We start from the raw sequence: 26,567 nt of genomic DNA, 5'->3' as shown, positions 1-26,567 counted from the left end.
CCTTGCCTGCTGTTAGAGCATTGGAGATGCAGAGGTGCCCTGCATGGGTAGGGATTGGCCATTGACTATGAGTATTGTTAGGGACTACCGTAACTTATAAGATATGCATAGCATGAATGCATGTGTATTTATATGGTTATATAGTATATGATGTACATGATGGGTCTATACTATGTATCTAGTTAATCTAAACTATGGCTTTATTAAACGCTAATACAAAAATTCAGTCTAGAGTGGCACCCATAATGACTAGAGCTTCTTACCTTTTGTTTCCTTCTCTCCCTCTTCCAGGCCCTCATCTTTCTTAATTGTGTTAATTGCCTCCTTTGTTTCTAATTTGGTTTCTGGATTGTCATTGTGTGTCTAATACCAGTGACCAACGCTGCAACTTAATGACTTCATTTATGCAGGATTAAACTTAAAGAAGCTTTGAAATCCCTGATATGCAACTGGTAAATCCTTGTGGTTTTACCAGCATATTTGCAAACGATATTCAGAAGATGCTTAGCATCTGACTGAATCTACAAAACCGGGATGAAAACGTAAAGCTGAGAGACAAATTTTCTGCTCCACTACATGTGTGATGCTTCCACCAAAAAACATAGTCTTCAAACAAAGAGAAGTTTCACACTTTTAACAGAAGGAAGTGTACTCAGTGCTGGCATCTGGCTTGTTTTTAAAGAGGGGGAGGCCCAAACTGATAAAATTTGTGCACTATATATCCTCAGCAGGGTGTGTGAGGCATATAATTTTTTTTAATACAAAACCTCATTTATTTTAAATACATTCCTCTTGTTTGTAGATGTAATTTACTGAATATTTCTGAATACATTAATGTATTCTCTATTAAATAATAGGAAAAACTTTCCTGCTGTTTGTGCATTACTTTGCGTGTTTTAATTAATTGTCTAGACTGAAGGTATGATGTAGTTCTTAGTTCAGATGTCTCCTGCAGCTAAAGGCATGCATTTCTTGAAGGGATTAAGTAGCTATGAAGGCTGGGGAATGAATGGACTTTGGAAACCTCCCAGAAATTTCTTGTGTAATGGTTTTTGTCATGGTGAAAGCTAAAGTGGCTGGTGTTCCAGGCAGAAAAATTAATCTCTGTTCCAACACAGTAAAACAATTCTTGAATAGTTTCATTGATGTTCCTCCTTAAGAGCAAATTCCTTGTAAATGTTTGTTTATCTTCCACTTCTAAAATATTTGACTGCAAATTCATCATCATCTTGCTGTTTTGGTGAAGAGAGAAGGAAGTTCCTCCTGCAAGGAATGAGAATGGTGTTCTACGCTAATGAGTAGTAGTGAGCTAAGAAAATTCATTTATTACTGACATCTTTCAAGTGCAGTTTTCCTGAGCAGAGGGCACTGCCAGGCCCACATGAAATCATCAGCCAGCCTCTTCAACGTGCTGCAGCCAACAGGCTCGGGTGCTGTTGGTTCAGAGCACCAGCACAGCAAGAGGGAAGCTGCTGCTGTCCTCACAGTTTGTCTTTCTTTTCTCCAGGTTGGGAGGGTATTCTAGTGGGCGTAGCCACAGTCCCTCTGCCAAAAGCAGAGAAACTTCCTTTTTCTGGTTTTGTCTGTGCAAAGACTTTGGCATTAAGATCTTGAGCCACTGAGATTTCCGCTGTCTTTTGGGAAGGGGCAGGAATCTGCAACAGTGAAATTGCCCAGTTCAGAGTACTCATAAAGCATGGAGGCCAGGTACTGAATATTAATATTGGGGTGCTTGTCTCTCTGCTTTCTTGGCTCTCATGAGGTGTCTGTCCAAACACTGCATAGGCTGGGAGGCAGCCCCGGTAACTCTGACGTGTGCTGGTGAAGAGACTAACTGTGCTTCATCTCACGGTGGACAATATGATGTGGAGCATACAGGGAATAAAATTCTTGACAAAACATGCTTTGCAATGAATTAAATTTGATGTAAGCAAGCTGATGTCAGTGATGAGAAAGAGAAAATTAAAAAGCATTCATGGAAAAGTGAAAAATTGTAAGGAAGTGTCAATATCCTGGCAGTTCACTGATGTTGATTGAAAAAGTAAAGATAAACTGCTTTCTGGGGAATAGGTACAGTAGCCAGCTTCATTTTCTCGTCTGGATTTGTTCACTTCGCAGTTCACTTGGGACATTAATGGGATTATTCAACTGATCATAAGAATTGCATGTGCTGGTGTATAAACACAGTCAGGATTGGACCTTGCTATGAGACTTGGTATATAGGTGCAGTAGAAGGGTCCCTTTACTGGCAAGCGTGTCATCAAGTAAATGAGACTCAGTAATAAAATAAACAGTGATTTAGTACCAAAATACTATTAATAACACTTTTTACGTGGAAGAAAGAGATACAGGGAAATTAAAACTATATTTGGGGTTTTAACCTGGCAGACTATCTACAGTTAAATGAATCATTTATTGTTGTGATGTGTTGTTGTACGAAACAAGATGAGTTAAAAATGTGTTCCTCAGTATCAGTGAAAAGAAAAATGAGAGCCTGGGGGAGAGCCTTTGTGACACTCTGAGTTTTATTGTCCCTGCGGATTGCTCTTTGATTTCCTGGATCAGTTTTTGAATGTGATTTTTTTTTTTTTTTGGTGCTGTTATGACTCAGCGGCTAGGGCAGTGGGAGTGAGATCATTCCTCTGCTTTCCTGAATTCGGGTTAGAGATGGATACTGCAATGTAACGGGGCTCACTGGTAGGTGCTGGCTGTAGAGACCTTATAATCGTCGGGGATGCAGATGTGCAACAGACAAATGGCTAAGCTGCCCTGCCTGTTAGTGTCACTGGCTTCTGGCTTTCCTGGGCTTTATGGACAAAGAATAAACTTTAAATGCTCTCCTCTGTCTCCCTGCTCCTCCCACACCATTTTAGGCAAGCAAGAAGATGAAATATTAAAGAATCAATCCTTTCATATTCATTGACTATTTCCAAATGCATTTTGGACATTTTGAGCTCTTAAGTTATGCTGAATTGTATTTACAGGTAGTGCTTATTCTATTCTAATTCATGCGTTCCTTGGCACACATGCTGCACACTGTAATGTCATTAGTGCCCTGTCATAGAACTATAGAATGTGTTGGGTTGGAAGGGACCTTTAAAGGTCATCTAGTCCAACCCGCCCTGCAGTAAGCAGGGACATCTTTAACTAGATCAGATTGCTCAGAGCTTCATCAAGCCTGGCCTTGAGTGTCTCCAGGGATGGGGCCACTACCATTGAAATGTTTTCCCAAGAATAATGAAAGGTTATTTTTTTGCAGTCTCTGAAATAGTCAGTAGAATATTCAAATGTCTTTTGATTGCCAAATTGTGAAATTTGTTCTAAATCCTGATGATGATTCATTACACTGTTGCTCAGAGGTGACAGTGACTTTTTAATGTGTGTTGAGTGAAAATTGGGTGTGAGAAATTGCACTGGCAACATTAGTTGTTACAGTCACTAGTGCTGATCTAATTGTGACTTTTTTTTTATTCAGCATGACCTTCACATGCTCATGCAAGCTACGTTGGAAATGTAAGCTTTTATAAAGAGAAATACACAACTTGAATAGCATCCACACAAATGCTTTAAAACATTAGTAATGATTTTAACTCTCTTGCCCTAGAGTTAATGAAGTGAACACAGAAATTAATTCATTGGAATTCACCTGGCTGCTTTTTCAAGATTTCCAGCATGAACACCAATTATTGTACAAGGGGTTAGGTTTTTTTGTTTAGATTCTTTCATGATAGCTGCGGTCACTTCCTGCATTGTCTTCTGAGCTTTGCGAGCAGATTGTCCTTACATGTCATCTTTGAGCCTTCTCCCATCGCAAGTGTTCATTGATCGGTCACACCGGGCTGCGGTCTACGCCAACTCATGTGAGTAGTCCAGGACAGTAGCATACACATACACTTTGTTCTTTAATTCCTGTGTTCCTTGTGGTAGAGTGAGTTCATGGGTAGAGCTTAGGAGACTATTTTAAAGAGATGTAGAACTTGGCCTGGGACGATAAATTGTGAGTAATCTTCAGAAGACTTTCCTGGAACCCTTTCAATATAGTGTAATTTTTTTGGAGGAAATCTTTTATATTGACTTTGGAACTTCTTCCAAGGTCTTTGTGTGCAAATCATTTCTGTGGACAGTTGCAATCTTAAAAAGCTATGCTTGTGCTTCTCATCTCGTTTTGATGTTTTCCATTGCCATTGACTGTATGTATGTAAGACACGAAGCCTCGGAATGAAAAGGTGTCTTAAAAGAGCTGTCATTGTAAAGAGAAATGCTACTGGTGAAGATAGTCTCACGATTTTAACTGAATAATTCCATAGGTTGTAATTTTTGTTTGAAGAAGGAATGTCATGAAAAATACCTGATATCAACCTTATGTTGGGGAAAAAAAAAAAAGCATTAAAGCAGCCCAGCCGTGTTGTGTCTGAAATGGATCAAAGGTAGTTGTATCCATTTGGCGTAGATGCTAAAGTAAGGGAAAACCTGCATGATCTTCAGTTGGGTTCTTTACGTACATTAAGAAAGAAGACAAAGTAGCATGATTTTGGGAGTAACAGATAGCTCTGGGGCTGTCAGGAGGATGTCAGAATCTTCCTGATCTTGAAAAAGAATTGATCTTTAAAAATAGACCCCTGTATCCACATTTAGATATAAAAAAAAATAATCTCTGAGTGTAATTAAGTTTGTATGTCAAAACTAGTCAGATTTTTTTAGCGCTTCTTTTTTTAAGTCTCAACACAGCTATTTTTATTTCATCTGACGAATTAAATCTTTCATTGCTACTTCCTTTATATTACTGAATCTGTGCTAATCTCTGTTTGAAGTATATGCAAGAATATTTTATCTATTCATTGTATTTTCTTTTCCTGGCAACAAAAATTTGCCATTTCCACAGCTGAACATTAGAAACATCACAAGTATCCGTGAACTTTCCATTTATTATTTTTCTGTAGAGTTGTTTTCAGGAAGTTGAAGAACTTGAAATGTATTATATACTCAAATAGAAATGAAGATTATAGGTGGTACTTGAAAAGGAAGATAGGAAGAATTCTGAAAGGGCAAAATAAATTTTTGCCACCAAGTTAAAAAAGATATTCCAAAATATGTCCTTTTCAATATAATTATTAAAATAGTATGAGTAATTATATTCATATTAATCAGACTAATATATTCCATATAACAGGGTATCTATTAAAGAGCTGAAATAATATCTGTAGTAAACATTCAAAATAATCACTGATAAAAGTTGATGTTTTTTACATTTTCCTTTATTGTTCACATTTTGATGAATTTGGTCAGAAATAATTTGGATAATAATAGTGACAACTAATATGATAAGTTATTACTATTTGATTAATCATAAATTTGATTTTTTTTTTTAATTGACTCCAGTATTGTTACACTTGGAGTTAAAAACTTCTGCTGGAGATTCTGTGTAGCTGGTGTATCTTCTCCTGTTGTCCTTCCTTCTGTGCTGGAACTGTCAACAGACTCAAATTTTGCAGAGATGTACTTATCTATGTTATGTTTTTAATTTTAAAGCAAGCATATAAATATACATGTGATAAAACCATACTATGGAATATTTTCTCAGGTTCTACAAACTAAAAGGCTTTTCCAGGATCTTTTCCTAGTCAAAAACCAAGCTTCAGTTTCTTATCCTTACGATTTTAGGTCATAGCTGGGAAAATTTGAGGAGAAAAAAGAAAAATGACCTGCTTAAAAATACAGCATGAAGAGGCTTCATCAAGATCTCATGAAATAGGTTGAAGTCCAGAATTCACACTGGGACAATGAAACTTGTCTGTTTTGCAGAGGGAGGTTGTGGCTATGAAATGACACACAAAATTTCCATAAATATATAAGAAATTAATCATAATGGTTTATAAATAGTAAATTAAAAAACTCAGTAAGTACCTCAGTGGGGAAAACCAGATCTCATGAAGGCAACTGTGCCCTGCTCCCTGCCCGCCCCCCCCCCCCCGCCTCACCCCTCCCCCCCTCCCCGATTAAAACCTAGGATGATTTATCCAAACAAGCAAAGTCCAATGTCAGACAGGACTTTTCAAGTGGATCTTGGAATGGTTTGTCCTGGGTTTGTTCAGGGCCCTGTTGAAGGAGACTTCAAGGGTGGATTTGGGAGAGAGTTCTTGTAAAAACTCTGAAGAAAATACCGCAATTCAAATAAATTTTGAAGGTCCCCTATTAAAAAGGTAGAATTTCAGAAAGACAGAGGAAGTGCAATGTATTAAGGAAGCAAAACTGCTGGTCACAAGTTCACTGTGGCATCCATGGGCTTTCCAGCCCCCAAGAGAAGAGGCCCTGAAGTGGAGTGGGTTGCAGACTGACAGTCTGACAGTTTGTCAAGAGATTGAGTCTACTTATTTCATAAAGCCACATCTCACTTCGGGATGTGTTAGCAAGAGTTTTGTATGTAACAAACAGGAGGTAATTAATCTGTTCTATTTGGAGCTAACGAGGCAGAAATATTGCTCAGATTTGGACATTGTGCTGATGATGTCTGACATGGTGATGTCAAACGTGCTGACAAATTTAAAAGGAGAGCAAAATGGAAATCATGACCTGTGAAGAAAGATTAAGTGGAGGAGGTTTATTTAGTCAGAAGAGAGGAGAAGGCAGGACAACGCAGCTCTTCAGTTGCTTGTTGCTTCGTGCCTCGGTCAGGCAGGAAGAAGTAGGACCCAACCTGCTGGTACTGCTGCTAAGGAAACCAAATAGCAAGCCATGACAGTGCTCTAAATCAGCTGCTGGATTAGACAACTAGTGCCAGAGTGCTGATGTTTAATGTGAATGATGAATTTTACCCAGTTTTATGTCACTCTGCAGCCCAAATGCTAACCCAAAGCTGGAAGAAACAGAGGTTACCTTGTGAGCCGCCAGCGCGGAACCGCTGGGTCTGTTCTGGAAAAAATGAGCAGTGACCATTTATGTCTCAATGAGAGCAGTACAAGCCAACAAACATTTATGATGGGACAGGCAGTAGTATGTTACTCCATTGCCTACACGCATATTCGTATCCTGTGTGGATGTAAAGTAATCTGAGGCAGTTTATCCTCAATGGATTAAAAATGTGTTTTCAAAAACTTAATAAGACTGTTTTGAAAAATTATATTGATTCATTTTTTTTTTAAAACAGCTGTGGGACTGTGTGTAGTATTTATGGAGTCAAGGTCATTATGGACTAAGGCAAATACATTACATTGTATATTTTTTAGGAGAGTAAGTGCTGGAAAGCACTATAGCAGGCTAGTTACAGAGGTTACGGAATTTCCTTTGTTGCTTGTTAAGAATAAATTTGATAAATATCTGTTGTAGATTACATTTATGTTCTTCAGTCCTTAATGGAAAGTTTGTATTACATAGTCTTTTGCCATCTGTTCCAGACCTCTCTTTCACTGATGCCATGAAAAAATACACAAAACACTACCTTTTTAAACTAAGGTTTTTTCATCTTTCTCCAGCATCTTCTTTCAGTTCCCATGATTTTTTGTCATCTTGTATGATTTGTTCTCTAATCACATCTATTTGTCTCAACAAAATAAATGCAGCAAATAGTTAAGACAGAAAAGCACTAAGCAGTAGAGAGAGGTAAAAAGAAGATTGGAGACAGGAAGGAAGAATGATTGTCTAATTACAATATTGTGTGTGCAGAATCCAAAGGGAATGCTCTTGCTGTGGTAGAGTGAAATGCTGCAGGAAGAAGCAGGTGTAATAAAGAGGAAAGCAGTGAATAAAACAGGATAACAGAGCAGGTAAGGAGAAATTCTGAAAGCTTGTGGGAGTTGAAAGAAGAATGAAAACAGCCAAGGGAACTAATGGAGAAGAGCTGACAAACGGAGACAGAAGCTGCAAGGGGACTGGAATGGAGCAGATGGTGGGTGGGGTGGGCAAAGCAAGAAAGTGAAATAGCTGAAAAACTAGTTCAGAGAAGGTAGTCAAAATGGAAAATAGCAATATCCAGGGAGAGCTCGGTAAAAGAACTGGAGCTGGGGGGAATGGCTGAAAAGTGTTGCAGGAAGCTGAGAAGGAATCAAGTGATCAGAGACAACAAAGAATTAACATTCAAGAAGAACAGACATCATCCTGTCAAAAGCAGAAGAGCTCTACAAAAGCCTTTTCAGACCCTTCAGTCAACTCCTATTTTAGAGCTTCTCTTGCCACCAGCCTTATAGCTTCCTTTTCCAGGCACTGGTTATTTATTCCAGCGTTAATATAGCTTCTGCAGCTTTATCTTAAAATCCTGGTTTGATCTCCTGTTTGAGATGTCACTCTTCACAAATTTAATAAATGTTATCATCCATTCTGAACACATGGGAGAAGGCTTGTTTACCCTTCATTTCCTGGAACAAGAAATTCTGAAATGTTAACCATTCTGTGCAATTTTGCCTGTTTTACTGTATTCACTTGGGACTTGCATCATAGAGATCTCACATTCAGCTGGTCTACATTTCTCTAAATAGGTTAATAACATTTTAATTCCATTTACAGTTTCAACTTGAGTAGATTTTTTTTCATTGCTTTCCTGCTGCGTAAGTAATTGGGTTCAGTGAGTGAAGAACCTTCCCTCCACCATTTCTTCGCAGTAAGAACAATAGTGAACATGTGAGTGAACAACGAAGTATGCTTTGATGTGTCAGTGGCTTTGGGATTCACATCACAAGAAATGAATTACAGTTGGTTGTGATTCACATAGCTTTAATTATATTGAAGAGGGAAATGCTAATTTTTTAATTGCTCTTGGAAATAAAGCGGCTTGAATTTAGTCCGCGCTCTGTTGTGGCTGCAGTTTGTTCAAGGGTTTGGTGCCGTACGTTCATTCGGAGCTTGGTGGCTATTGCAGCAGTTCACCAACTGTTATTGGTGAAGAAAGGGGAAGAAACTCTTTCATATCACTGATGTTCTGCCCGTTAAAAAAGTAAAAGTAAATGAGTAGTTTATTAGGGATTGACTAACTAATTTCTCCCTTTTTTTTTAAACCTGCTGTGCTAATCTTCTCACTATATCCTTGGCAGAGAGTATGAGTAGAGTAGAAAAGGTGAAAAATTCCTCTAAATGTAGCTGGAAAAAAAGATAATGGAATAGGAGAATGAAAACTATGATACATAGAGATGTAAGTGGGCAAAATAGCACTGACTCAAAATTATGTACAGTCTTCCAGCTGGTATGAAGTGGTGGATGCTCAGGAGCATCATCTGGGATTCTGTGCTGTAGGATATGTTCGTGTGGGATCTGCATGCCCCAAACTCACTACGATATACTGGTGTTTGCTGGTCAGGTCTTTAATGGCGTGGATGATATTTCAGTGTTCCTGTGTGTGTTGTGAATTCCCCAATCCTTTCCTTTTTAGATGAATAACTTCAGTTTTTGTGGTGATATTGAATCATGTGATGAGGAACCTTCATGAAGGAAAGGCAAACAGCGAGGAGAAAAACTGCCAGCAACTGTAAGCAGTTGTTCAAAGACATGAATGTGCCTTGATGTCCTCATCCTGAAGGACTGTATTTTTCTGCAGCAATATATGTTTTGCCCCATGAAATTCCCTTTTCTATGGAAAGGAACACTCTCTTAACAAGGCGAAGTCACCTACAGAATTTAATAATCTGAGTTGATTTTGTTTAATTTTTTATTAATAATTCTTCACCATATTTACTGTTCCAATATTTGGAATAAACCAGGGTAGTACAAAAGCAATACTTTTTTGAAAATATACTACATGTAAGACCAGATAAAGCAGTGTTTGTCATTATTCATATGAAATGATGACTTATGTAGGGGAGAGACAATTTCATTGAAGGGTAGGAATTGTTCCTCCAGTTGCTTTGGTTGGGGATTGAAATTCAACATTTACAAGAACGGAAAATTACGTTGAAAAACTGGAGATGAAATCTCATCATTTACAGACATCTAAGGTTCAGTATTTGCTATTGTATAATTTATTTAGATTGCTTTATAATGTAAATAATAACTATTTTGAGGGGTTAAAATGTTTTTTGTATTTTTGGCTTACCATTTGAGGTAGCTGTTTTTGTTCTTGGCAAAGGTTTTTGGTTTTATGAGGAAAAACAAGAAAATAAGTAAAAACTTAATCATGGAGTACTAGGTAAACGAGGGACAAATGTGACAAAAGGAGAATTGCAATCCTATCCATAGTTTTCCAAAGCCTTTAGTGTCAGCAGCAAATCTGAAGTCTGATGGTTAAACATTTTCATTGTGTTATTCTCAGGAAAGGAGAGTTTGAATAGTGTTCTGGTTAAACAACTTGAAATACTCCGTTGAACAGTAGCAGATTTGTTCACAAGATTTGTTGGAGGAGGACTGAGCCCATTTGGAACAGGCAGTAGTAGTGCCTTGGCGATGTGAAAATTAAGCCCTGCAGATACCAGTTCTTCCAGTGCTAGAAATTCTAACTGTGTATCTCATGTCTGATAGGAGTGAAAACCTGTAAGGAAAAAGCCTGATGGAGGGGAGAAAGGGCACACTTCCACTCTCTGCCCCAAATCATGTTGGCAATCATACGCTTAGTGGATGATTAAAGTGGTAAAACCGTGCATTCACCCTGGACTCTTTTGATGTAACTCCATGGTACAGAAATGCAAATAATCTTATATGTTCTTGCAGACTCCTTTTCTTTGTGTCCTGTGAGAGTCTTAAATTAAGCTTCTATTTCAGGTGGTGCTCAAATGCCCTACTAATCTCTGCAAGCCTTACATTTTGATTAGGGGAAGAATGAGATAGTCTTTCATAGAATCATAGAATCTTCATGGTTGGAAAGGACCTTTGAGATCATCGAGTCCAACCAGACAACCTACAATCTCTGCCACTAGAGCATGCCCTGCAGTGCCAAATCTAGACCGTTTCTTAAATACCTCTAGGGATGGTGACTCAACCACCTCCCTGGGCAGGCTGTTCCAGGGCCTGACCACTCTTTCAGTAAAGTAATTCTTCCTAATATCTAATCTAAACCTCCCCTGCCGCAACTTCAGACCATTTCCTCTGGTCCTGTCATTATTCACTTGGGAGAAGAGGCCAACACCCACCTCTCCCCAACCTCCTTTCAGGTAGTTGTAGAGGGCAATGAGGTCTCCCCTCAGCCTCCTCTTCTCCAAGCTAAACATGCCCAGCTCCCTCAGCCTCTCCTCATATGACCTGGTCTCCAGACCCCTCACCAGCCTGGTAGCTCTCCTCTGGACACGCTCCAGCACTTCTACGTCCCTCTTGTACAGAGGGGCCCAGAACTGAACACAGTACTTGAGGTGAGGCCTCACCAGTGCTGAGTACAGAGGCACGATCACTTCCCTACTTCTGCTGTCCACGCTATTCCTTATACAAGCCAGAATGCTGCTGGCCGCCTTGGCCACCCGGGCACACCACCGGCTCATGTTAAGCTGGCCGTCCACCAGCACCCCCAGGTGCTTTTCTGCCGGGCAGCTTTCTAGCCACTCTTCCCCAAGCCTGTAGCGTTCCTTAGGGTTGTTGTGACCGAAATGCAGGACCTGGCACTTGGCCTTATTAAACCTCATACAGTTGGCCTTGGTCCATCGATCCAGCCTGTCCAGGTCCCTCTGTAGAGCCTTCCTACCCTCAAGCAGATCAACACTCCCACCTAGTTTGGTGTCGTCAGTGAACTTACTGAGGGTGCACTCAATCCCCTCATCCAGATCATTGATAAAGATATTAAACAAAACTGGCCCCAAAACTGAGCCCTGAGGGACACCACTGGTGACTGGCCGCCAAGAGGATTTCACCCCATTAATCACAACTCTCTGGGCGCGGCCATCCAGCCAGTTTTTTACCCAGCGAAGAGTACACTTGTCTATGCCATGATTTGCCAGCTTCTCCAGGAGAATGCTCTTCCAGATCTTCCTCATACCATTTTTGTTCATGTTTTCATGCACGGGGAGACAATTAATAATTTTGATATTTAAAGTATTACTTTCAGTATCTTGTGTGCCTGTATGAATACAGCAGGCCGCATTTCTCAGAATTATTATTCAAGGTCCAAAAAATATAGGCAGCTGTCATGATACTCAGATCACTTAGTTCACGTTTCAAGGTTATCTCAGTAACTGCAGGAGGCAAACACTTCTACCGAAATATGCTAATGGACAGATGGGGTCCCAGGATCAACTGAAATGGCTGTTACCGTCCGTGCCATCCACCAAAATGAAAACCCTGAAAATAAAAAGGAAATGGGAAAGGCTGCCAGACAAGCTGGCCACACATGGAGTGCTCTCACCCCAACTTTCTTTTGAAGATCTGTCCCATCTAGTTTATAAAACCTATATAAACAAGCAAGTTAGCAAGGTTATTCTCGTATGTATGAGAGATACTTATTCCAAATATGTCTTTTAAAATCTTTTAGCCCTAGTTTATCAAGGGTCTTTCTCTGTACCTGCTTTTCGTCCTTTTCCTTTTGAACCCCTACCTAACAGACTAGAGATCTCAGAAGAAATCTATTTCTTTTCCTTGGTTTTCCTTTTCTTTTTTTCTTTTCAGATTTATTTTATTTGATGAGGTGGGAGATAGACCACATAAGTGCCTCCACTAAAAGCAATAATGGAAAGTTGCTTTATTTGACATGAGAGAATCTATATGAAATGAGGCACTGGAAATCAGCCTGTATTGTATCACTGCTCACAGGCTTATTTCTAATACCTTCCATCTGCTGTTGTAGGAGGATCTGTTGAAGTTCATGACTTTTCATATATTTACATTCATTTAATTAACTCATTTTGCAGTCAACTCTGGATTTCGGTGGTCAAACAGTTAATAGCATGGATGCTTAGGCACACTTTAATTTATTATTTGGCTATGCAGTGGAAAGAACTAGGGGATGCATGCTTAGATTCTTTAATGTACAGTTTAACAGCTCTGATAAACAATTCCTATTAGAAATTACATTAGGAAACAAGTTTTAGGTGCTCCTGTTTTTAAAGTTTGAAGTAAGAATTATTATGACAGATCTCTCAATCTCTGAAATAAGTCTTAATAAGACAAAATAAACCCTGAGAGAGACCTATTTGGATCCACTCTGTAGGCATGGAAGCTGTATGAAAACATATCGTAGTGTTTTTCTTTTATCAGACACTTTAGCAGCAGAGTTAAAACAGCTCGGTCTGCCATAGCTTCTGTTCTGCTCGCAGCCCTGCGTGCCAACTGGCCGATTTAACCATCTGTGGGGGTTTTGTGAGGTTTTCAAAGCATTTATCTTTTTGATCTGGTGTATAAATGATCCAAATCCTTGTAAATGTTTAATATGTATGTAAGATGCCATGTGCATTATTCAGGCAAGATATTTTATAAAATTATTGTAAAATATTTCATGTAGGAAATACTTCACTTAAGATTTTGCCAAAGCAAGCAATTCCTGGTTGCAAATAGTAAAACACATGGCTATTTTCAATGATTTCTTTAGCTTTCAGGGTATTATCTGTCTAAAGAGAATGGGAAATGAAGTTTTTTGTTTAATTTCTTGGAACCATCTTGAAAATCAGAAGCCAAAGGTTCTGGCAAACACTTGAGAGGCTTGAGTATCAAGTCGTGCATAATTGCTGAAGATCTGACGCACACCTGGGCATGTTTGGGACAGTATTTGTAGCTTCTCATAGTGCTAAAATCATAAAGAGGGTGTGAAATACAACTTGTCACTGCTGGGGACTCATCTGGAATCGTCCCTTCGTTTGAAATATTCTAAGGCATTTGTTCCAAATAAGTTTCTCTAAAGAGTAATTATTCTAGAGAGGGAGTCCGATATTTTTGGACATCAGTAGGCAAAAATTAATAAACTTAGGATAAATCAAAGCAAAGAGTGCAGGTACTTACCCAGGCGGTGGCATATTTATCCTACATCACTGAGATGAAGTTTGAGGCAGGAGGTTACTTCTAACTACAGAATCATATTGCAAGGATGATGCTTTACACAGAATGCAAATAAGTGAGCTTTTTTCAGTTGGTGACCAAGTGGAAAAATAATATGTATCTATTTGGATCAAACTAATTTAAATTTACTGTTTTTCTCATTAAAATGTTTTTCATTCAACACCAACAATTGCTTCGACCCAAAAAATTCCAGTTCTTGGAGTGAGTTGAGTGAGGTTACATTTCTGTTTCCTTTTTGATAAACCCCTGACTTGGCATTTAGTGCGTGTTACTTCAATCCAACAGCATGACTTTTTAATTAGAATATATTTTGTCCTTCATTCAGGAAGGGAGGAATGAATTAGGAATATATATATATATATATATATATATATATATATCTCAGCACTGCTGGCACTTCAGGCAGGTACATGTCCCTGTGAAGCACAGGTGTAAGTCTGTACTCATCTATGTATGAATAGTGTACAGTGAAGTTCTTGCCAGCTAGTTTGTGGATGAATGATTTGTTGTGAACATTTCAGGATTTATAATGATAATTTGTGTTTGCGTTAGGGAAACAAAAATATTATTAAACTATCCCAAGCGATTTAATTAAAATGAAGACACGAAACCCTTTTAATCCAGATCCTTTGTTCACCTCTGCAAGTTTGCATTGATTTGAATATACTGACAGCAGCAGAATCCTGATTTCCATCACTGAACAGAGGCTTGGCCTGCGAGTGCAGAACAGATTTCTCAGCTCTGATTTGACTTGTGGATAACCTAAAGGTTCATTCAGGTTTTTATTTCTATCAGGAAAATAAATTGTTCTAAATGTGCTATTATATAATAATTTTAGTCAAAACAAGTGAATAGACTAGAAGAAAGAAGTTATACATTTCTAAAAACACTTGCATAGAATGAACGACTAGAAGAACAGATATAGAACAGATATTTTTCAATCTATGGAACTTTTTATAAAATTACAGACCTGAAAAAGTATCACTTCTGTGCACCAAAGTTATTCAACTTGGGGGGAAAAAATGTTCTAGTCATAAGACTATTTTTGGTGGTATTCAATGGCAAACCAGTCTTTTGGGTAGGAATCTGCTCAGATCTGCCTTGTGTTTCCTGATGCTTGTTCTTTGTGTAGAGCTCCGTTTCCTACAATCACATTTGCTTGTATGATCACTCTTCCACAGTCAGCATAGATAGGGCTTTTCTAAACAGTCCTGCAGGCAAAGTGGGCTGTATACAATTGTTTCAACTCCTGCACGTGCACAGCATATATATATACCTATCTATATATGCTCATGAGTTTTCTGTTGCATTCGGTGCCTTTGGGATCCTCTTGTCATATTTACAAGCTTTCTGCACAGTTGTGAGAGTGAAAATGCTAATGTGAAATAAAAGGCAGATATGTTGGCAAAAATACTGTATTTTTGAAGGGGAAGAAAACAGACTATTGTTAGATGATAGCATACTTTCCTCTTCTGTTAAATACTAGACATATTCTGTAGGCTGCTACCTGAAGTATAGAGGTGCAGCACATAAAACTTCTGCAGGGGATAGAAGCCGAAAACTTAGAATATTTTGCATTTGTTTTACTGGACAGAAATATGTGCAGTGTGCATTTATTCGGTGACCTGTGGCTTTGGGCTGGTTTGGGCATTCCTGTAGTGTGTGTGTAGCCACCAGAAGCAGCCAGGTGAGCATGGCTGGAGAGGAGGGGCTCCAGCTGGGTGTTCCGGACCGGATCCTCACCTCTTTGCACAGTGCAATGGCGGGTGCAAATGCAGCCAAGTTAATAAAGATGAAGTCCTTAAATCCTTCATTTAGGGTTAATACTGCTGGTCTGAGTATTAAAGACTGAGACAAAAAAACCCCAAAAAACTTAACATGATAATCCATGGTTGGAATCTAGAGTGAAAGTCATTTATTGCACTAATAGTTTTTAATTTGTCTAAGCATTATTGTTGAAACACTTTCCACTTGGCAAAAAAACCCTCAAAAACTGGCACAATGGTATAATTATTGATGCATACAAACTAATTATCTGTGCAGAGTTTTGATCCAAGGACACTACTGAAGCGGTTTTTGCCAAAATGTTTGTTAAAATCAGTATTGAGGTAATTCTGCTGAAGTGTTTCATTTTCAGTGCTGTATTTCCCTGCACATATACACTCAAAAAACAGGATGCAGCGTGTAAATCTGGTTTTACCAGATTTTACCCTAACAAGTATATGTAACTATGTTGTTTAATCTAAGAACTGAGGAGTAGTGTTTGACTTAATGTGCAATTATTATGTGATGGTTAATGACATTTACATATTACACATCAAAAAGTGATTTTGCCAGTAGCGAATAGAATTAATCTCAATAATTTTTGGAATGCACTTTCAATGCAGTGACCTAGCTTTATTGCTGTGATAATGGCATTAACAAGATCTGAGTTCTGGAAGTTGGTAAGATCTATAAAACATTATCACTTTCACCTTTGAACTTATTAGTAGGAAATATGTTATTAGAAAATTTGATTTTATCCTGTAAATGTTTTCTGTGTGGTCCTGTGGATGGTGCTTGGAGCATTTGTTACAGGGTGCTGTATACTTTATTGTCCCCAAGTGCTGTAGTACCAGTGAAACTCATGTTTGTGGTACACTGAGAATGCCATCTTGTATTAAACTCATGCAACACCACGCTTCCTAAAATGCTCATGTACAACAAGGGATGAAATGACTGTGATAAGTTTATGAAGACAGAAAAGGACTCACTGCCATGGCTGGCTCAACTGTTGCTGTCTTTTTCTGAAGCTAATATCAATGCTTCAGAAAGAATTCAGGAGCGTTCAGTTGCCTGGGCTATTCCACGCTCTCTACCTGTCTGTGCTTACCAGTGGGCACACATCCTGGTCTCAGTGTCTACTTCCTTGTGGCTTTATGTGTTTTGGTCAGAAGCAATCCCGGTTGCCTAACTTGAACGCCACTTAATTCCCCCTCAAGGCCCATCAAGTGTTGTGAGCCCATAGTACTCATTCTAACACTGATAATTAACTGCTGAAACTTGCAATACCCTTAAATTTTAAAACAGATTTTATAACAGTTGTAAACAACAGTTAGCAGGAAAAGAGGTAAAATTGTATGTGTCATTCTGTTTTCTACTATACACGATTTGCAGTTCAAAGTGAATATATTTAAATGAACTCCCCTGCAGCTACTGTTTACAGTAGCCTTCAAACAATGATGAAAGCTTTTAAATAATGTAGAATATTACATGACTTATTTTTCAAAACACATGCACTGAATGTTTGAGAATGAAACGTCTGTGTTTCAGATTAGATGGATTGGAGACAGCTGCTGCGTCTACTGAATGTTACAGATGGAAGGGAAAAAAAACGTAGGGAGAAGACTAAGAAAATGAAAGATTCTTCAGAGTGCCTTATGTCTGAACAGCAGTAACTTAAAGGCGAATCAGATTATTTCAGACATCATCTTGATAGCTAAGAAAATCTCACTCTCCTCTTAAAAAAAAAAAAAGGCAAACCCAAATACAGGGTCTCTGCTTTCTTATATATGTATTTCCGTAAGTTTTCTGGGACAGGGATGTGCTGCTGCTTCTCGTATTCACTTCACAACTTCTGCTTGAGCTGGGTGTTACCTATTGCCAGCATTTCTTGTCTACACTGTTTTATCAAGGAAGTCTTTAGGTGTTAATGAAGTTATTACAGAGTTTAAGCAGCTGATAGACATTTCTCTGTTAGATTATATGTTTAACTGTTTTTAGCCAGGAGTTCTTTACGCTGACGGCTGGCCAGCCAGCCACCTGCCCACCTTCTATTTGGACGTCTTTCTCCTCCCCCCCCCCTTTTTTTTTTTTTTTTTTAGGAAAAAAAAGCCAACACGGTACCTGCAGATGTTTATTACCATAAAATTGGCAGATGGATTAAATAGGATACTGTGTCTCTTGTGTTACTTACCAGATCAAATTGATTAAAAACCTGAAATTTTAACAAAACAATGTTATATGACAAACATAAGATGATTTGTTTCCATATGGTATCACAGTTAAGGAATATTAGAGACACAAAATAATCCTTAATATTATAAGATTTACAATCTGCAATAACCTGCTGCAGTAGCAATAACATTACTTCAGGTCCAGGAAATGGGAAGCTTTCTTCTCTGGAAAAAAGCGGTGCTGTGGAAGCTTTGAAGTCTCCAAGAGAAATTAGGTTATCTATCTGTGTTAGAAATAACAAATAATAGAAAAACATTCTATAAACTTTTTTTTTTTGGCATTTGCACCATCTTTGTGAGCTCTTACTGGTTGTTCCTGGCTTTGTACCCTCTGATGGCTTCTGACCTTCAGTGTTCCTCTGCTGCTTTCTCCTTTAAAGTGTGTTCTCGATTGTTCTTTGTTTTCCATATTATGGTAGTTCTTTGAGCTTAGATCCCTGTTCAGAGTCTTGTTTTAAATGAAATTTGAAGATGTGTCTAGCTATATTTGCATCTAATTACCTTCACAGTCTCTGATATCAAGCAACTTTCTATTAAAGATGGGTCAATGCCAGTAAAGAGAGCAAGAGCCCATCTGACATGTCAGCCTCCTTCTTCTTTACGGCAATTTAGTTCCTACTTGGCAAAAATCAGATGGATGAGAGACACTAGGCAATGTCCTGGTTTGCAGTTACACAACCCGATCTGAAATCAAATAGGTGCAAAGAGTGAATTATTCTGTCACCCTTATAAACAGCTCTACTAACTTAGGAAAAGACATATTTGGCAAGGTGGTACAAGAAAGCTTGCATCACAGCTGTCTGTGTATTTATTGTATTTGTTGAACTGTAGACAGAGCACTTAGATCTTCAGGACTTATCAATCCATACACATATTTTCCAGCATAAATTTTTAATTCTTTTTAATAAAAAGCGGTTATTCAAAACCAGTGACTAGCTAGTATTCTCTGGATTCAGAATTGAAATTGGGCAGACAATGCTTTCCTCTCTCAAAAGTGAAATTACAGTAAATAGGAGTTATTCCATCACTATATATTATTTATAATGCCTTTATAAATGTGGTGTTTTGCAGAAGCAGAGAAAAAGAAATGAATCTTTTAATATTTGTATCATGGTGAGTGTTATCAACAGGAAAAGAAATGTAGATTCTTGCAATAAGAAGCAATGTTAACTAAAATTTCATTCCTCTAATTGGGGGGGAAGAAGTCTTCTGATGAATATGTGGAAAATCTCCATTTATCATAACATACATATTACAGTAGCTGGAAACAACCTTCCTCTGTAATATTCTTGTAAAAATTGGGTTAAGGTTCGGAAATGTTCTTCTCAGCACAGTAAAATAGCCTATGTGCAACTCTTTTTTGCAATGGTTTGGTTGTTTCCTTATTCCCTAGTGTCGGTAGTTGTGAAGCAAAATAAAAAATATGAAAGTCTTGTGTTTTAATACAGCTGATAGGTGAAATGAAGGTGAGGGAATGTTTGAGTTTTTTTCAACTATGAATTATTTTGGTTATGTTCCTTGAAGACTGATATTTAAAGCCAAAGGCCCCTGATTGTTTATTATGTGAAACTGTTTTTCCTAAGCGTATTTATATATCTTATACAACCATGTTAGTTAATGTGAGCTGGCTGTATAGCTGCAGTTTAACAGCCTGGCTCTCTGTCAGCGCGTCTGCGCCTCTCAGGTTTAACTCTGACTTTCCCCTCAGCCCCTTGGGCTGCCCTGGCTGCAGTGACCCAGCAGTGTCAGTACCCTGCCTGGCTCATCTGGGCAGAGTGTATGAACTATGATTAAAGCTTTGGACTGCTGTTTGGACATCTTCTGAGTCTAAACTTGGCAAAAAAATGCGTTTGTGTACTTAGGATATTAGAATTTAATGTTGGCGTATAATGTCTTCTATGGCCTTGGATAAAACTAGTTTTCCCTCTTAGCTTCAGTTACGGCTTTCTAGGCTGAGGATAGCAGTGTTGCACTACGTTGAGAAATGTTCTGCAAAAACATACACTAAAGATATTGAAATGGATGGAAACAATGAGATCCTTTGTGTACTCCCTCTTGGGCTATAGGTTTTATGTTATCATAAGACAAGGAGATAAGCCATCACCCCTTGTCCAAGAAATATCAAAGAAGATTTAACAAAACTTGCACAGGGAGAAGGCTCCTCTTTATTGGCTCCTGTAGTACAGTCACCTTTAAAAATAAGTCTAATTTTTTAAAGAAAAGATTCCAAAAGTAGTATTGTTTAGTATGTATTTATATTATATTATTATATACATTCCTTATATTCAGATCTTGATGGTCGATGTAGATAAAGTCAAGATTATCCATGTTTATACATTTAGGGTTTTATGTACTTTATATTAATTAAGCAAATGATATGAAGGGAGTGTGCACTGTTCTGCAGCTGCATGTCTCTGCTCAATTGTTTCTTTTCAGAAAAAAGCAAATATCGAAAAACACTTTTTCTATTATATGGTATGTAGTAGCCACAATTTAAGAAATGTAATCCATCATTTTCAATTGTTCTACCAGCATCCATAAGTAGTGGGGAAAACAGATCTTTGGGAGTGAAATTGAGTCATACAAAATAGATTTGTGTTTAATCTCAATGAAATTTCTTTCTTCCAAAGCAGAAGTTTCAGCCAACAAACTTGAATACAAGAAGTCTATTTAATTTTGTAATAACTATTGATTTGTGTAGTTCAAGTATGATAAAGCTTTAAGCTGAACAATTACACTGTATTTCATGTGGCTCCAAGTCTGAGTTATTTTATAGTTAACTGCCAACAGTACAAAAGTCTGTTATTTATTAATGTAATTATTCCAGTCCTCTACTTTAATTGCTCTTTACATATGATGCGTGTCTTAGATATATGATGCTTTATGGTTATAAAGTGTATTTCTTTGGCAATGCTGTTGGGTCTACAGTAGGGCAGCTGAAACGTTTGTGTCCTCTAAGATGATTTTTTTGGAGCTGGGTGACAAAGGAGCAGTACAGGGAAATATGTTCTGGATTGAAAGGTGCAAAAATCAGCAGGGCAAAATTCATGCTACCAAAATAATCAGAGAATATAATAATATTTTGATCTCAAACAGCACAAGTTTGTAGAAGCGCTTCCTTTATTTGCTTCTGAATGTTTTTGCGTGTTTTCCATTAGACAGTAAAAAAATGTTAGTAGCTATTGCTGTAGAACTGTGTCCTTCCTCCTGCTTTTGGTAATTATTGTCAGAAAAATCAGCTAGGCGTTTAGATTTTCATAGTGGAATAGGAAAACATTGCTTTGTGTTCTTCAGTGTCAGGCCCATGATAATGGCCCAGGATAATATGAGAAAGTTTGTGGTAGTTTTTCTATGAGCAACTTCTTGACTGAATCAGGCTATCCTTCTTCTTTCCTATTTTGTCATGCAGCTCTTCTGTGCTGCCTATTTGAAAATAGTTATTTTCAGGAAAAAAACCACCATGATTTAAATAGGGAACGCGTCTGTGTTTGTACAAGGCTTTATTTTGTAAAAAGATGAAGAACCTTATGAAAAATACATGACAAAAAAACCCCAACCCAAACCTGTCCTAAATACTTATTCGGTGCGTGTGTATTGTCTTCTCTGATTTCAGTTACGCTACCCAAGGGATGACTATGAGACTTTTTTACCTAGTCAGAAAGTCTTCCTTTTTTCAGTTCTCTCTGTCAAATAATAATAGAAATGAACTCTCTTGACAACAAATGGGTATTATGAATAAACATACCCGTGCTTAGTTGAAATAAATGTTTGAGGTATCAGGAAAACCTAGACTGTATCATGAAAATATGGTACCTGAGACTGAAAAGTGCAGTATGGTTTTATGGGAACAGAATCACCATCAAAGTGTATTATTAATCTGAGGTCATTGAGCCTAAAGATCTGTCTTCATTGAGCAGTTGATCTGGGATTGTTCCCAGATTTTGAGCCTCCTGGAGTGGAGGTGGTATGCCATGTGTACACCCCACACGCACCCTCTTTCTCCTTTACTTCTCCTTTACTTGAGAGGTTCCTGAATTAAACCCAGGCAAAGTGGACCCTGGAGGAGGTAGTCTTAATCTGTTTAACAGCTCATTCTTATCTTTTCCCACTATCTTTATATCCAAGATGAGATCTTTTTATATAGTGGTTCTTAAATTGGAGAACAGAATTTCCCATGGGACAGTGTTGCTGGAGACTTGCGGAGTGGGAAACCAGCTAGGAGGAGGTAACTGAGGAGAGCAGAAGCACTGGGAGAAGTGTCAGCAACTGCAGAAAGCAGGAGGGCCTGCAGGAAGCCACAGTGCTGCTTCTTACTGGGACTTCTGGGATGGAGGGTAATGTAAGAAAAAGGTGGGATATAGCTTCTGGTGGTGATGGGCTATCTCTGCTGCTCCTCTCTATACGATCAATCAATCTGAAGGCTTGTCTCTGGCACTTAATCGTCTTCTGACACTAATGCCTCCTCGTAATGCCTCCTTCGTATAGGATAAAGTGCAGAAGCAGGAAAAAAATGGCAATTTCTCTGTACTCATCACCATGCCTGTGAGAGATGGATTCTTCTGGGCTTGATCCAGTTGTCCAGAAAACAACTCCAGAAATTGTCAGCATGCGAACTCCTGAAACTTGCCTACAATGTCTTGCAGAAGCCATAGGAAGGCATCGTGATGTGTGTTTAACTTTGCTGTTGGAGTAATCACCCATTGTTAGGCTAAACTAGATCCCAGAATGATCTGTAAAGAATAGTTTGATACTCTGCTAATGTTTTATATGCAGAATGAGGCACACTGTCAAAAAGCGTTTCATGCCTCATCTACCGCTAAGTGTACTACCAAGTGCTTTTATAGGATAGTCTCTCTCGTTCATCCAACAGAATGACCTTGACAATTGATTTCATTATCTAGGCAAGTTATTACTGCGTCTTGCTCTGGATTAACTGCAACTCTGGAACTGATAATGTGTTCTTAATTTGAAATAATGTTTTAACCTTGTGGTTGCTGAGGCCAATAAAATGAGAAACAGCAAACCAGCAAAAATCACCAGTGGGAACTGCAGGAATTCTTTTGTTCATTAGTATTTCAGAACTACATTGAAATGCATAGCAGCGACCATAAAGATACACTTATTTGATTTCACATAACCGTCCAGTTCTTAGCAAGTGTAAGCCAGTGTACTGCATAAAAGACTATTGAAGTCAGTGGGCTGGGCTCTTTAAACTGTATTTTAAAAGGATTTTATCAAATCAGAAGGAAAAAGAGACTACATAATCCATACACTTCTATATATTTTTCTATTGACTGCATCTGCAAGAAATTTATATTAAAATATCATTTTAACTTCTCTGTAACTCTTTAGCACATCATATGATCTTTGAAAACTCAAAGTTGATATTGGTCTTGTCTGTTTAGTGAATCTAGTGAGTACTGATTTATTCTTTGTTCATTGGAACCAGGTTGTTTTCAGCATTGTTTTTCTCTGTAAGTGTTCAGTTCCATTCATACCAAAGTTGTATCTTCTTTCTTCTCTGGTTTCTGTTGCCCCGTCACACTTGACATCAAAGTAACAAGGTAAGCAGACAGTGCTGTAATTCAGTGTAACTGTATGAAATATCTTAACGTGAATTACTGAAGAGCTGGGCATACTGACTTTCTTGAAATCTGATCTTATTAGAATCTTGGATTCCATCACTAGTTAATTGCTCTATTAGCGGTATGTTGTGGGGATTTTGAGAAGTTCTCACCACAGTCCTATATCGGATCCCAAAGAAAGTTCTTAGATGCTGAACAGGATCTGGCGTAAGCTTTTATAAAATATTGCCAAAGAGGTTTGAGGCCAACACAACCTGTTCAGGGCTAAACTCTTTAAATTCATGAAAATTTAGATTGTGGTATGTCGTATATTAAGATTTCACAAAAACAGATTGATAAAAGATCAAATTAGAAATTCTCTTAACACAAAGAAACTCACAAGTCTATTGGTAGTTATGACAAAAGTTCTTCTGGATGTGAATAAAGATTTCCCTTTCCTTGTGAAGAGTTCAAAAATGGAAGGTAGTTCCACGGTGTCACACATTTTGAGAAAATACAATTTTACATTAACAGATCATAACACTTTTAAAAAGTTTTCTTTCTTATATTATGTGAGCTGGAATTGCTAAGAAATTATATAGGGAGACATATATTTGGTCCTGTTCATTGGAATTAGTCACATGCAACATTTTGGGGTGTGTAATAAGAATATTTGGACAGTGGGTTACGTAGAATTAGAGGATGCCTGAAGCCACGGCTCACGTGTGGCTTTGCCTGCAGCACAGCCTGCCCACAGGGACGTTGTAGCTTTTCCCGTTGCTTGACTAGAAAGGTACTTGCAGAAAACTAGTTTTGGGAGCTTAGTAATATTGGCATGTGATTCTGACTTTCATTTCATTTCATGCGAAAGAAATAATTACTGGAGAAGTAGTATAAAAGAATAAAAAAGCCCACAACCAAGCCCAGAGCAACTTGTATAGCTTTTCTCTAGTTAAGTAAGCGTGAGATAAAAATGAGGAGTTAAGCACTGGAACCAGGCTGCCCAGGTGGATGATGGAAATCCTGCAGGGCTTCAGGATTTGAATGGACGAGGCTGTGAGAAACCAGACCAAACTTTGCAGTTAGCTTTGCTGTGATCGGAGGGTTTGGCTAGATGATTTCCAGAGGTAGCTTTCAACTAAAAGGGGTAATGAAATCAAATGCTAATGTTGCTGAAAATCTTCCATGCAGTTTGATTTTTTTTTTTTTTTTTTGAGTTCAGTAGTACCAAATAAAGAGACTATAGTCACACAAAGCTGCTAGTAGTCAATCATCAGCACGCAGACCTATCACGTGAAATGAGAAGCGAAGCACTCGCTACCCTGAGCTGTGTGTACAATGACTGGGTTATAAACCAGTGTAGCCGTTCTCTAAAGATTGGCTGCAATAAAGTGTCAATGCAATTATCCGGTTGTGACCCACTTGAGCACCCTGCAAGAAGAAATACATTAAATACTTCTCATTAACTAGAACGCATATCATGATTCAATTCACTTTTTTCTTAGAGAGTTAGGATTGGAAATGGCTTGTTTTAGGAATTTCAGCAGCCATTTAATATAGGTAGAGCTTCATTAGTACTTTGATAATTGGCATCAATAAGTTTAAGGATCAAGAAGAGAGACTAGAAAGTAATGTATCTGAACTAGTTTCCTGACCTCATTCCTGTTGCTTGATAGCATTAGAGTCTGAAAATGTTGGCACCAAACTGAATAGTGTATAACCACTAGCTGTTAATTGCCAGTGGAGGAATGAGAGAGGTAGTGAGCTTTGAATGGCTTCAATCTTACCCTTAAAAAAGTCAAATTCTCTTGCCAGGAAAGGCAATCTGATGGGTCTCTGTACTGCCATTAAGTAAAAAGAATTGATCAAAGGTTTTAAACAAGGTTTCTTAGGGATTTTCTGGGCTGTGGGCAACCACAGCTGACTAATACCTCTTCCTACCCAGCCTTGAGGGCTGGCTGTATTCATGAAGACATTGATTTTCAAAAGAAAAGCTGTTGAATAATAAAGCTACGTAGTTTCTATAGTGATACTTGTGTTTACAACTTTTAAAACTTCTTAGCTGGCCAGTAAATTGGAAAGAAAAATAACACTGAAAACTGATATGCTTTAAATGTGTTATTTGTGGAGGTCCCTGAAAGCCTTCAGAGCTGGGCTGACTGCCCTGTTTGGCTGGGAGGCCATGCCGTCTCTACCAGCGGCACAGCACACTCCTCGCCATGCTAATGCAGCTCGTCTCTGCCCCCTAAGAAGGGATGGTCCTCCACCATCATGCAGGATGTAGGCTGCTGGGCAGTCATTCCTCAGTCTCTGCAGCATGCTGGTAGCTCTCCTCTTTTTTTTCCCAGTGTATTCTTGGCCCCTCTTCTACCATCCAAAGGGGATTTGTTTGTTATATAGAATAAAATAGGCTGGAAAGAATCTCTGGAGGTCATCAAGTGCAGCACCTGCTTAAAGCAAAGCAGGGCTAACTGTAAAATGAGACCCAGTTGCTCAGGGTCTTGCCCAGTGGAGAGTGAAAGTCTCAAAATGGTGGAGATTTTGCAGCTCCTCTGAGCCTGATAGAGGCACACAGTGAAGAACAAGCTCTTACACAGAGAGTTTATGGGGGGTTACCATAAGCTACCTCTGCCAAAAATCTCATCCGGTCAAAAATCTCATTCGCTTCTGAAACACCTGGGAAAGAACTGCTGGAAACGAGCTGTGGTGGACTCCAGTGGCTCCAAATGGGGAGGACCTGTGTAGAGTGCTGTACAGCAGAGCTGCTGCCATTGGCTCTGGGGGTCTTCGGGTAATGAAGATGAAAAAGGACCGAGTTGCATTGAAACTGGGGCGGGGGTGTGACTATAAAGTTTAACGATCTAGTGACCTAGTGAAAGGCAACTTAGAATTTAGTGGCAAAATATCCCTCAAAGAAAGGGACGCAGAACATAGATGGCCATAGAAAAAAAACCTTGAGGTAGTTTAAAACAAATTGAGTTCATCCTCATTCAGTATGAACATGTCCTAGTTCTTTTGAAATCATCAGTTCATAACAGAGAATATTCACCCATAATTTTTTAACTGGTGTTGCTAGGCCACATGATTTTACAAGAAAAACATTCCTATGAAAAATAATAGA

The sequence above is a fragment of the Larus michahellis genome, chromosome 8, assembly GCF_964199755.1.
Source record: "Larus michahellis chromosome 8, bLarMic1.1, whole genome shotgun sequence".
NCBI classification, from domain to species: Eukaryota; Metazoa; Chordata; class Aves; order Charadriiformes; family Laridae; genus Larus; species Larus michahellis.
Note: the sequence above shows the minus strand (reverse complement) of the source record.